At 39.0% G+C, this 13,609-nt stretch overlaps 1 pseudogene; it reads left to right on the plus strand.

Moving 5' to 3' along the window:
- The first annotated feature begins 7,027 nt into the window (after positions 1-7,027).
- LOC148108226 (small ribosomal subunit protein eS24 pseudogene) lies at positions 7,028-8,381 on the plus strand (annotated as a pseudogene).
- Positions 8,382-13,609: the final 5,228 nt, after the last annotated feature.

Consider the following 13,609-nt stretch of genomic DNA (forward strand, 5'->3'; position numbering starts at 1 on the left):
GAAGATCACACTGGCATTTTATGTCTTGGGTAGTGAGTGGCATGAAACACTTCCAGGCACATTTCATTGACCAAATTTAGCAAAATGGTCTATATTAACTACAAAGGCAACTGGAAAAATGTTGTGCTCCAGGGGTGCCTGGGTGGCTCAGTCAGTTGAGTGTCTGACTCTGGATTTCGGCTCAGGTCATGATCTTAGGGTCCTGGGATTGAGCCCTGTGTGGGGCCCTATGCTCAGCTTGGTGTCTGCTTGAGATTCTCTCTCTCCCTTTGCCCCTCCCCCTGCTTGTTCTCTCTCTCTCTCTCTAAATAAGTAAATAAATAAAGATTTTAAAAAAATAGTGCTCCTGAGTGCAGTGGAAAAAATGTTACAGTGTTAGCAAAAATTGCATTTTTTTCATTATACTACCTGTGTCCACAAACATCTTCTCTTCCTTCTCCTCTCCCTGCCTACCCTTCGCTCCTCTTCCCCTCTCTGACTGTATTAATTCTCTAGATCAGCAACTAGCTAATCTTACCAATCTTGTATTTAAAAACAAAACAAAACAAAACAAAAATATATTAATGATAGACAAATTTCCTTCTCTAGCACCAGCAGCTCCTCTGAAATCCAAAAGGATATATCCAACTGTCTTTGAATATCTTCACTTAGCTGTTTCATAGCCATTTTAAACTTAGTATGTTCAAACATGACCAATGACTGGCCCTGTCCCCAAACCTGGTCCTCTATTGTGTTTCAGGTCTGTCAGTGGCAACTCTCTTTGGCTTAGGCTTCATCTTAGAAAGTTCCGGGAAAATACTTCTCTCTCTCTCCATCCCAAGTTCCTTGTATTTTAACTTTGAGTTAGGTCCTGAATCTGAGCCCTCCCCCATCACCTAGTCCACCACTATTATCTCTCATCTAGTGTAACGACCTCTTAACTGATTTTTTTTTCTCCAGATTTACCCTCTTGCTATTTATTTCCAACAAACTATCCAAAGTAATCTTATTTAACCTCAGTTTAGAATGTATTACTCCTTTAAAAAAGCTTTCTGATGTTTCCCCACATTGCACAGCCCACAGCCTTAATATGGCCTCTGGCCACACCTCCTAGCTCCTACCAGCCTCTTCAGCCTCATCTTATACCATCTTCCCTGAGCTAATTCCATCCTGCCTGCTTGGTCAACCTGCTAGTTAGTCTTTCAAACATGTAAAGCTTGCTTCCACCTCAAGGACTTGATACTCACTTTCCTCTCTGCTTGGAGAGCACCTTTCCCAGTTATCGGCATGGCTCTCTCCAAGTCTTGAGGTCTTAGCTGAAATGTCATCCTATTAAAGATGGCTTCCCAAAAATCCTATATAAAATTACAGCCATCCACATATTTCCATTTTTTTTCTGCCTTACCCTGATTAAATCTTTTCCCTCACTCAATTTATCATCAAGGCATGTATTTATCACAATTTTCCAGAGCCCTATATAAAATTGTGACCTCTAACTTCCTTCTCCCCTATGCTGCTTAACTGTTTTTCTTTATAATGCTTATCATCAAATAACATATTATTTAATTGAGTATTTTCTTGATATTAGTTTTCTACAGCTGCTGTAACAAATTACCACAGTCAGTGGCTTAAAGTCACAAATTTATTATCTTGCAATTCTGTAGGTCAGAAATCTGACATGGGTTTCATGCTAAAATCAATGTGTTGGCAGGACTAGACTTATTTTCTGGAGTCTCAAGGGGAAAATCTGTTTCCTTACTCTTTCCAGCTTCTCAAGGCTGCCTGTGTTCCTTGGCTCATGGCTCCCTTCCATTTTCAAAGCCAGTAATGTCTGGTTGAGATGTTCACACATCATACAGTTCTGACTGGAAATTCTCCCTTCTTATTCCACATTTAAGGGCCCTTGTGATAATCCAGGATGGTCTCCCAGTCTTAGGGTCAGCTGATTAACAAACTTATTTCCATTCAAAACCTTAATTCCCCTTTGCCATATAACAATATATTCACAGGTTCCAGGGTTGGAATGCTGGCATCACTGGGAAGATGGGGGCATTATTCTGCTACCACACTTGCTTGTTTTCTCTTTCCCTGTTCCCAAAGATTCTCACTGTTGGGAGGACAGGGATTGTGTTCCCAACTACTCTTCTGCTCCTGGACTATTCTTGGTTTATGGGAGCAGCCCAATAAATATTTGTTGGTTAAATAAAATAGTGAATAATAGAAGCAAGACGTAGACTCTTTAAGATGTAAACTGCCTCTTGAATTCTCCTTGGCACGGGTCGCCTAAAGCCACGTGATCAAAGTGTGGCCTGTGGACAGGCAGCATTGGTTTCATCTCAAAAAGTGCTAGAAATGCAGAACATCGGGCCCACCCTCCAAACTGTTAAATCAGAATCAGTATTTTTTATCAGATCTTCTGGTAATACATATGCCATGCTTGAGAAAGGTGACCTAACAAACAAAAAAATAATCAGTTAATCAATTGACACATGTCTAGGAATTTAGAGGTCTTATTCTCCGTGCTTGGGATGCTGAATGACTGGACGGTCATCTCCACTGATCCAAGCACACACATATGCCTTATCTCCTTCTCCCCATGTACTCCATCCACTGATCTCTTGTAGTAAAATCCAAAACTTGGATTACTATTGTTGATAAGCTGCATGCACAAAACTACAAAACAAAGGGACAAAAACACCTCACAGTCTCTACACATTTACCAGCACAAAGAAAAGTGACCAAACCCAAAAGGCACTCAGCACATAACAACTGCATGAATCATTCAAACTCCTTTCCTGAAGGGGGGTGAAAATTAAATACCATTTTCTTGAAGCCTTTTAACAACAACAAAAGCTGGCAGGAGACTTTTAAAATACTGCTGTGTTTCATCAAGTCTTTTTGACTACTACAGAGGATAAGGCTTACTTTTTTTATTATTGATTATTTCAGCTATGAGTATAAGTATATATTTTAAAAACACAAGAAGCAAAAGAAGAACAGGTAATTAGGCAATATAACAACAAAACAACTTTTGATTTTACTTGGCTCACAACGGGATTAAATACATTTTGTAAGAAAATGATTACATTACTTTAAATGAATTGATCGTTGTGGCCTGAACTCTGTAGCCTTTGGCTTTCTCCTTAGTAAATGGAACAATGAAAGATTTCTCAAGACTCCTTTTGACAACTCAGTGCCTTGGTTTCAAGATCAATTTGTTCTCTCTCATAAGACTAAATCCATCTCTATTTTCAGAAAGGCATTTTCTTCTGAAAGAAGCAGTATTAAATGCTGTATCTTTGACCCAACTCCTAAATACTAAATTACTAAAATTCCTTTGAATGTAGGGAATTCTAGCGGAATGCCAGAAATCTTAATACACCACCCCCAATACACATAAACACCAATTATAAGCGTATTCATTACAGCAGTTTAAAACACATTCCTTGGAGTGCCTGGGTGGTTCAGTCGATGAAGCGTCCACCTTTGGCTCGAGTCATGACCCCAGGGTCCTGGGATCAAGCCCCCCATCGGCCTCCCTGCTCAGTGGGGAGTCTGCTTCTCCCTCTGCCTCTCCACCTGCTTGTGTTTTCTCTCTCTCTCAAATAAAATAAATAAAATATTTTTAAAAAATAAAACACAGTCCTTTCTTGATTCTCACTTTTCTGCTAGAATCTATTCTAGTTGGAACCAGCCAGTCACCTGAAGGTCAGCATATCTACACTGTTTGCCTGAGTCAGTCCCCCAGCTCAAGTTTGGCTGCATTTGGGCTTCTTCATCTCTGGGACTGTGTGCTACCTGGGGCATATGTTCTTCATGATAATGGCAGAGGCATAAGAAGACAAAAGATGGCAAAAGGCTATCTGACAATATCCAATGAGATTAACTTCCTTGTATGGGGAATACTTAGCCCCGAAACTTTTAGAAGGTTAATAGATCTGCTAATCGATGTGCTGGTACTAGCAGGTGTCATTCCACTTTGTTCATCCATAAACTGAGGATGATGGTACTGTCGCTGAAGGACTGTTGTGGGAATCACCTGTGGAAATGCCTTAAACCCGTATACCTCTCTATTACTTTAACAGTGCGACAATTTTGCATTGGACATAATAAATAGAAAACCTCAGTTTAATCTGTCTTGTTACGTCTCAGTTGCTACTTACAGCATGGTATACATGAAATAAAATCTTTGAAATCAAATAAACACTTTTTAGAATTCTACCTGCACCATCTACTACATGTGAGGTTATGGTCAATTACTAGCAATAAGCCTTGAAGAAACCTTCTTACAAAGCTGGCAAAATAATGCCTTTTTCACAATTATTTTAAATAGTAAAAGGAACAATATTTTATTTGTAAATCACTTAGTCCTGTATCTGGCACATTAAGACACATAAAAACTGGTAGCTCTCCTTACCCCCAATTTAAAAATGGAGGTAAAAATGATTAGTTTGTTACATGCGTATTTTGTGGCAATCACTGGTCACCTGATCTCTGTATGTTAGTTGTAAACACCTTGAGTAAGCTTATGCTGTAATATTCATTTGCTAACAGACTAGCAAAATGCTGAAATTCAATAATGTTTGCAGTGTGTTTTCCCTTTCAGATGTGTATTGAAAGCCCAATGAAGTCTGTTTGAAGTCTGTCTGTCTTTCTAAACCTATTATATCATCAGGAATGACTGACAGTTTTTTGGGATTTGTTTGTTTTTGTTGTTGTTGTTTTATTTTTTTGAGGGAAAAAAAAAACCTCATCTGGTGATTAAGGACAGATGCAAATCCATAAAATTTTTAAAAAATCTTAATTCCATTAGATGCAATATTGTGTCATGTAATGTTTCATCAGTGGCATTTTAACAGAGATTCATATTGTATTGCACTCTGGACAATCCAGAGATGTTGACGACCATATGCTAAATTCTGCAAAGCACAGTGAGAGGGGCTCATGTGTTTGTTAAGGATATGCCCGGCCATCAGCCACATACGTGTTGGATGGCTTCATAACACGCATGTTCTCAAGGGGGATTATATGTGAAAAATTATAGTCTGAATAAGGGCTCTGCATCCTCTTTTGCTCAAGTGGAAAGATAATAGTTTAAGAATAAGATACACAGCTTATACTTGAGCTATGTATAGTTTCTCCGGCATCTTTTTAGAAATCTTCAGAAAGACTGTCAACTTTGTTTCTTTCACATTTTGTCCATTGTTGGTTTGCATGAAAGTATGATGAGAGGTAACTGACCCTTTTTATGCAGAGATCGTCACCATCATCATCAATGTCAAGTCACGATTTACTTAATTTATGCCAGCTGGTCTGGTAACCATGCTACATGCATGACGGTATTTAGTCTTCACAGCTCCACTGTGTTCCTATCCTCGTTATACAGATCCAAAGGTTCCTGCTTAGAGAGATTAAGTAGCTTCCTTAAAGTCACATAGCTAATAGATGACAGAGACTGGCTTTTGATCCTGGCTCGATAGCACAGGTTTTTGTCTATATCCCATGTGAATAAGTGAATAGAATTCACATTTTGAGAAATGTTATGGATAATATGGTGAAAGTTGAGTAAGTCTATATCATAATTTTGTATCAGAATGATGAAACTTACAGAACTTCAAAAATAAAATTGTATTTGCCTTTTGTGTAAATCGAGGCCAAGACTTGAGTGTCAGCTTCATGGTCAAAAGACATCATGACAATCTTGGCTTTCTATTCCAACATCGCTATTGTAGTACTCTTGCCCTAAGAACCTAATATAATTTCCACAACTCCAGCCAGCAGATTCATACTAAACGTGTCAGGGTGAAGCAAAAGGCAAAGAAGGACACATCATTTTTCTTTCTTTCTTCTTTCTTTCTTTCTTTCTTTCTTTCTTTCTTTCTTTCTTTCTTTCTTTCTTTCTCTTTCTTTCTTTCTTTCTTTCTTTCTTTCTTTCTTTCTTTCTTTCTTTCTTCTTTCTCTTTCTTTCTTTCTTTCTTTCTTTCTTTCTTTCTTTCTTTCTTTCCTTTTTTCTTCTGGGGGGGAGAGTGTGAACTGGGTGAGGGCAGAGAGAAAGGGAGAAGGAGAGAACAGACTCCCCATTGAGCAGGAAGCCTGATGTATGGCTTGATCCCATGACCCTGAGTTATGACCTCAACCGATTGAGCCACCCAGGTGCCCCGACACATCATCTTTTCTAATATTCTTAATGGCTGTACCTCAGAAAACTTCCAGGGATGGGATCCCTATGTAAGCCCAGTTGGTTGAGTGTCTGACTCTTAGTTTCTGCTTGGGTTATAATCTCAGGGTCATGAGATCAATCCCCAAGTCAGGCTCTATACTCACCATGGAGTCTGCTCGAGATTCTCTCCCTCTCCGTCTACCCTTCCTGCTCATCTCTCTCTCTCTCTCAAATAAATAAACAAATCTTAAAAAAAAAAAAACACAAAAAAAACACAACAACTTCCAGTGGTGTCTCTCTTGGGGACACATTTCCTCATCTAGCTTTAAGAAACATTAGGGAGTATGCCCTATTTTATGGGCAGCAGTGTTCCCAGTGGGGGAGGTATAATTCTACAACTAAAGATGAAAGGAAGAATTGATTTTGGAAACTGTCAGCAATAGATACCACAAAATCTAAACACTCCAAAAATAATTCAAGTTCTTCGTTTTATTTTTTATTTTATTTTATTTTTTTTTAAAGATTTTATTTATTTATTTTGACAGAGAGAGACAGCCAGCGAGAGAGGGAACACAGCAGGGGGAGTGGGAGAGGAAGAAGCAGGCTTCCATCAGAGAAGCCTGATGTGGGGCTCAATCCCAGAACGCTGGGATCACTCCCTGAGCCGAAGGCAGACGCTTAACGACTGTGCCACCCAGGCGCCCCAAGTTCTTTGTTTTAAAAAATAATTTAGAAAATATTAACATCACCATATTAGGGATAATGTGGATGACCAGTTTATACACAAAAATATTTTCAAAAGATTTCAGGTCTCACAGTTGTATTCCCACTTACAAAACTGTCAGTAACAGCTTTTCCTCACTGGCTTCTTGAAGCTTGGCCACCATCATGAATGACACAGTAACTATCCCAACCAGGAAGTTCATGACCAACTCACTACTACAGCAGAAACAAACAGTCATTGATGTTCTTTACCCCAGAAAGGCAACAGTCCCTAAGCAGAAATTTGGGAATAACTAGCAAAAAGGTATAAGACTGTACCAGATGTCATCTTTGTATTTGGATTCAGAACCCATTTTGGTGGTGGCAAGACAACTGTCTTTGGCATGATTATGATTCCTTGGATTATGCAAAGGAAAATGAACCCAAACAAAGACTTATAAGACATGGCCTGTATGAGAAGAAAAAGACTCAAGAAAACAGTGAAAGGAATGCAAGAACAGAATGAAGCAGTCAGGGGGACTGCAAAAGCCAATGTTGGTACTGGCAAAAGGTAAGCTGGAGATTGGACAACAGTAGTAAAGGTTCTGCAGTGACTTTATCTGTGGTGATTGTACAGATTTTTCATGAGGATTAATAAACTAAGAACTTTAAAAAAAAGTCACTCACAAATAGCACCATTTTAATTGCTGGGAAGTAATGAAAGAATTGTGGCAATTCTACTACATGAGTGATATACACATGCCAAAGGAAGGTCAAGTTATCTCATACCACATAATAGAACAACAGTTTTATACTAGTATGAAAAGAGAAAAATGATCACAGGTTTGATTCCCCACTTGTGCATGGCAGAAATGACATTTCACTTGTAAAAGAAACCGTGCCATGGCAATCACATGATAAGCAGGGACTTTATTTCAGCAAAACAATATCACCTATCAAGAAAAATCCATGCTTGTTTAATGTGATTTTTATTAATGTATATTTTTTTTAATTTAATGATAAATGTGTAGATTTATAGTTGTTTATTAGCTATAAACCCATGGATTTTTCTAATTATGTTTATTGCATAAATAATCTTAGAGTAAAATTAATTTACATCAGCATGGGTTATTTTTTTTTTCCTTCCTTTTAAACAAGTTCATTTACACATTATTCAAATTTCTGAAACACAGACAAGTAAAAAGTGCTTGGTAAATGTAAATAATCACTTGAAGTGGTAAAGTCGAGTTTACTTCCCAGTCTCTTCAAAAACAGACTCATTCACTCCAAGCTATGCTGTGTGATTTCCAGCCTGAGATTAATCGACACTTTTCTCTCTAATTCCCTCTTCTCAGCATCCATCATTTCCTTCCGTGTCTCCTGTGTGCTTGTGTCATTGATCAGGAAAGGTTTAATACCAATATTCTTGACTACTCACTTTGAACCCTTGTAAAATGCAGGGCCCGTGGAACCCACTTGGGCATTTCATAAAAGGGTGATTGATGGATGGACTGACTGCCCCCATGAACGAAAGCACTGAGCATGAGTGTAGATGTGGCTATGCACTAAACAGATCTTCCTCCAAGGGAAGGACTGAGTGGGACAAGGTATAAAAGTCAAACCATTTTAGTTTATGGGCAGGACAGCACTGGGTGGGCTGAGGATTTGCTGGGCTTGCTTTGCAATTCAATTTCTCCCTCTGCCTAATCCTGCTTGCTTTGCCTTCCTTTCACATGTAATGATCTGTAGGAAACATCCTGTGCCCCAAAATGCATCTCATCATCTGCTTCTGGGGAGCCCAAGCTGTGATCTTGAGTAGCTACTGTGTTGCAGGTGCTAGGTTGCTTTTTTTTTTTTTTCCCCTCCCACTCTGGTTTGTTTGCTCTGATTCTCTAGCAGTCTCTTACACTAAAGAGTATATTATATTCCCATTTTATATCTAGGGATAGTGAAAATCAGAGGATTTCCACTTACTTAATCAAAGTCACACAATTTCTAAGTTGTAAGGCCAGAATGAAGTCCAGACTTCAACTCCAGTAGCCTAGCCCTCATTATTTTTTTTTTAAAGATTTTATTTATTTATTTGACAGAGATAGAAACAGCCAGCGAGAGAGGGAACACAGCAGGGGGAGTGGGAGAGGAAGAAGCAGGCTCACAGCAGAGGAGCCTGATGTGGGGCTCGATCCCATAACGCCAGGATCACGCCCTGAGCCGAAGGCAGATGCTTAACCGCTGTGCCACCCAGGCGCCCCTAATTATTTTATTCATTAAAAAAACCTCAAAGATGATTTAATGAGTGTTTAATTTATGCCAGACACTGTGCTAGCTCTTGAGTAGGTAAATAATGAGAGTGGAAATATGTGTTTCCCTTGCCACATCTATGAGACATTTAGTCTACTGGGGAAAACAGACATTTCCCAAATAACAAAATTTCAAGAAATTACAACTTGTATCTAAGAAGAGACATATATGGTCAGGATCATCTGTAAAAGGGAAATTATACAGGGCTTCTAATGAAAAAAAAATAGCATTTCGTCTGATACCTCAAGGACTTATCTAGGCAAACAAGAAAGGAAAGAATATTTGAAACAAAAAATAGGATGCACAAAGGCCTTGTGACAGAAGGTAGCATGGTTAAAAATGAAAGAAAGAAAGAAAGAAAGAAAGAAAGAAAGAAAGAAAGAAAGAAAGAAAGAAAGAAGAGAGAGAGAGAAAAGAAAAAAGAAAAAAAAAAAAGGAGGATCTCTGGAACTGGAATCACAGAGAAGGGATAAAGTGGTCTGAAATGAGACCAGAGAGACATAGATGAAGGATAAGGAAGCTTAAGGTGGGGGTTTCATCTTTATTATATGAATAGTGATAAGATATCCAATCATTTCAAACAGATTCACATTTTGAAGTCCTCACTTTTGTTCAGGACAAGGTAGAGCGACTAGAAAGGGTGGGAATAAATGTAAGAGGTAATCTAGGAAGTCCAAGCCAGAGATGTCAAGAGCTTAAGATGGAGAGAGCAGATGGAGTAGACAGCCAAAGGGGTCAACACCGAGGAACTGGGATATGTCACACCATATATGAAATGTGATATTTGAAAGTTATCAATATGCCAGTAGATGATTTCAGTGACACTTTGTTTGAGCAGATCAAAAATTCCACTGCAGTAGATAAACAGCACTAGAAGGGAAAAGAAAGCTAAGCTAATAAAGCCTCATATTCACAGAACCTAAAGGACAGGAGACCGTGGATCAGACAAATTATCAGCCTTAGAGAGGCGGTGACACCCATAATTCTTCTTCTTAGTCCACAGTAAAAATATGTTCCTACGTCCTCATAGCATGTGGATTTTTAAAAGTTTCCTTCTTTTTTCAGAATCAAGATTGTCTATTTTATAATGGATCTTCTAATATGTAAATATGAAGTCTGTTCTTGATACTCTTTTCCCCATCTTTGGCCACTAACTTAGGAGTAGACTGGCCCATTTTACTGCATAGGTAACTGGCTTGCTGTGAAATTAGCCCCCCCCCCTCCAGATCAGTCCTTAATGGGATGAACAGCATGCTCGTAAAATCCCTCTATGGATATTAATAATGCTTGTTTCCTGTACATTACTTATGAGTTTATCCATCAGGCTCATCAAAGTGCTTGCATTTTCAAGTATTTTAAAGATTGTTTGTTCTTATAAATTAGGTTTTATTTCATTAAGGCACATAACAAGCTAGCTAAAAGCCTTTCATTTTCAAAGCAGCACTCACCCTTAAACTAACATAAGGAGTGTTGAGAGCTACAAGATAGGGCTCAAAGAGATAAATCAACATTTCACCCAATAAATATGGCACTTTGCTCTCAAGAGGAGAACTTAGTCATTTTTCACTTCCTTTTTATCTGTTTCTGTTCTGGTCTTTCCTCCACACAGAGCCAGATTTATCTTTTCAAATCATTCTAATCATGGCAGGCTCATGCTTGAAATCCTAGAATGGTTGTCTACTTCCCACAGAATGGAGTAAACATTTTAGCTTGGCATATAAGACCTTTCGAAATTTGATTCCAAGCTATGTCTTCGGGGTCATCTTCTGCCATAACCCCCACCCCCCAGCACACTATGCTCTCCTTCCAGAATTGCTTATGGGCTCCCCAGCAAAATAGGCTAACACATACCTCCTTGGTTTTGCATATGCTGTTCCTTCCATCTGTAATACCCTCACTTTTATTCCCTGATGGAGAATACTTGCTCACAATTTAAGACCTGCTTTGAACGTCACTTTCCCCAAAGAGCATTTTTGAATATGTAAATATTTGTAAATATTTCTATCCTCTCCATCATAATATTTTGTGATGGCTCCTCACTTGGCTGTCTTCTGAAAGTGCTTTTTTGGTGGGTTATAGAATTTGAGGAAGATACAACAGATACCTATTAAGGTTCTACTTTTGTTGTTTGTTTGCTTGTTTTTAACGAGGATATAATAGAATCATGATGCAAGCCAAGCGGCAGCACAGAGCTTTGTTGATACACTGTCAATATGTTCAAATTGAACTCTGGATTATGATAGTGGGAGATAGAGAGGGCTTTGGGATTACGGCTTAGTGTCTCCCAAGTCACACGGTTATTATTTTTCTTTTTCTAAAAAAGACTTTATTTCTTTTTATTTGAGAGTGAGTGAGACAGAGAGAGAACACAAGCGGGGGGAGGGGCAGAGGGAGAAGCAGACTCCCTGCTGAACAGGGAGCCAGATGCAATGCGATGCGATGCAAAGTGGGGCTCCATCCCAAGACCCTGAGATCATGATCTGAGCCAAAGGCAGAGGCTTGACTGACTGAACCACCCAGGGGCCCCACACTGTTATTATTATTCTTAGTGGCAGACTGCTTTTCATAGGAAATCTTACCTAGGGACCTACTTTACATAACGGAGAAAATCAAAGCTTCCAATAAATGAAACAAGAGGCTCATATCTCTCAACTCTCTTGAATTCTCCCACCTCCCTCCTCCTGAATCCACACACAGAGCACCCCTTGGCTTCACTCTGACCTCAGAACAGAATTTGGAAATGTCCAGTGTGTTGGAAGAAGCATGGGTTTCAGAGTCAAAGAGATTAGGATTGCAGTCCTGCCACCATCACCCAAAACGTGCTTACTTTACATGAGTATCTTTTTCTCTCTAAAATCCAGTGTCTTCTTTAAAGAATGTGAATAGGGAGAATTGTTTTGTTTTTTGTTTTGTTTTTTGTGTTTTTGTTTTTTACAGAATTGTTATAAGTGAAATACCATAATAGTGAGAGCTGACATATATCGAGTGTTTACCATGTGTCAAGAACTGTTTAAAGTATTTTCCAGGTAATACCTACTTTAATCCTCACAAAAACTCTATGAGGTAGGCACTTTATTATCCCTTGCTCCTTTTTTGTCTACAGTACCAGACCTTCCGGTCTTTGCCATTCTTTAGAGACTACCATAAGGTAACACACTTAGTGGTGGTAGAGTCAGGGTTCACCAGAGCAGTTCATCCCCTGATCCCTCACTGTTAGCCATGAGCTTCTATACCCATACTGAGGGGCACATATACAAAGCTCAGCATCCAGGACATTCTCAGTAGGAGAAAATCCTCTCAACATTCATTTCATGCCAAATAAAATCTGGCAAATAGTAATAACTGTTATGTCATTATTATTGACTTAATATCAAACAGGCACATATTTAAATATTCTAGTTCAATGCTGTTTCAAAAAAACTATTCAAAGTGATGAGATTATATTGATGTTGAGATTGTGTTAACTATATTGAAGTCCTGCATTTTTATTCCCTTTATCCATCTTGAAAACAGTCAATTTTTTTCCCCACAGAGGTAAGCTAAACTCCAAAACCAAGAAATCCACAATGATATACTATATTATAAAATATAGTATTTGTCAATCCTCAATGTATTTAACCTCTCAATAGTCTCTGATAGAGGTACATATTAGTTTCTGCCTTTTGTATACTATATGTTTTTGGTTTTCCTGCTGGATCCCCAACTTCTCCATCCCTGGTTCCTTTCTAGGTCATCTCCTCACACGCATCATTTAAATGTTCACCTTTCGCGGTGTTCAATGTGACATCCCCCCCCCCTTTAATTTTACTCTTTAAAACTCTTACTCATCAAATAGCATCCACATGCCCACTGATGATTGTAGACCAGATCTCTCCTCTGAAATCGAAACTCATACATAGATCAGAATTGACTAGCTCTCCCTTCAATATGGTGGACTGAACACATTGTACAAGGTGCATGTTGTCTAAAATAGTACCACTTTAATGTGCAGGGCTGGAGATACAAAGAAAGGTTTACGAGGACCATGAACATAGTGAACAACTCTACTTCAGTGGAAGCTGGAGAACCTGAATTGTCCTGTCCTCTCCTGTCCTCTCCTGTCCTCTCCTGTCCTCTCCTGTCCTCTCCTGTCCTCTCCTCTCCTCTCCTCTCCTCTCCTCCCCTCTCCTCTCCTCTCCTCTCCTCTTTCCTTTTCCCCTCCTGTCCTCCCCTTCTCTTCTTTAATTCTGATGACTCCACCCTCTCTTCTATCACTTCCATTCCTTCAGACAAGACAGAAATTAGTAATCTATAGACTACCTGCTATTTTTCTACACCTAATTCCTCTCCTTCTTGTTGAGGGTGAAGGTAGGCAACTACTCCTAAAACGACTTCTGCCATCTTAGAAATTCAGCATGGTCACCCATTCCTAACTCTTTTCTTGACTTATCATGCTTCACCCCATTCACTCCCAAGCTCACCCCAAGC

This window comes from Ursus americanus, chromosome 21, assembly GCF_024610735.1.
Source record: "Ursus americanus isolate L20-20 chromosome 21, mUrsAme1.1.p, whole genome shotgun sequence".
Classification (NCBI taxonomy): domain Eukaryota; kingdom Metazoa; phylum Chordata; class Mammalia; order Carnivora; family Ursidae; genus Ursus; species Ursus americanus.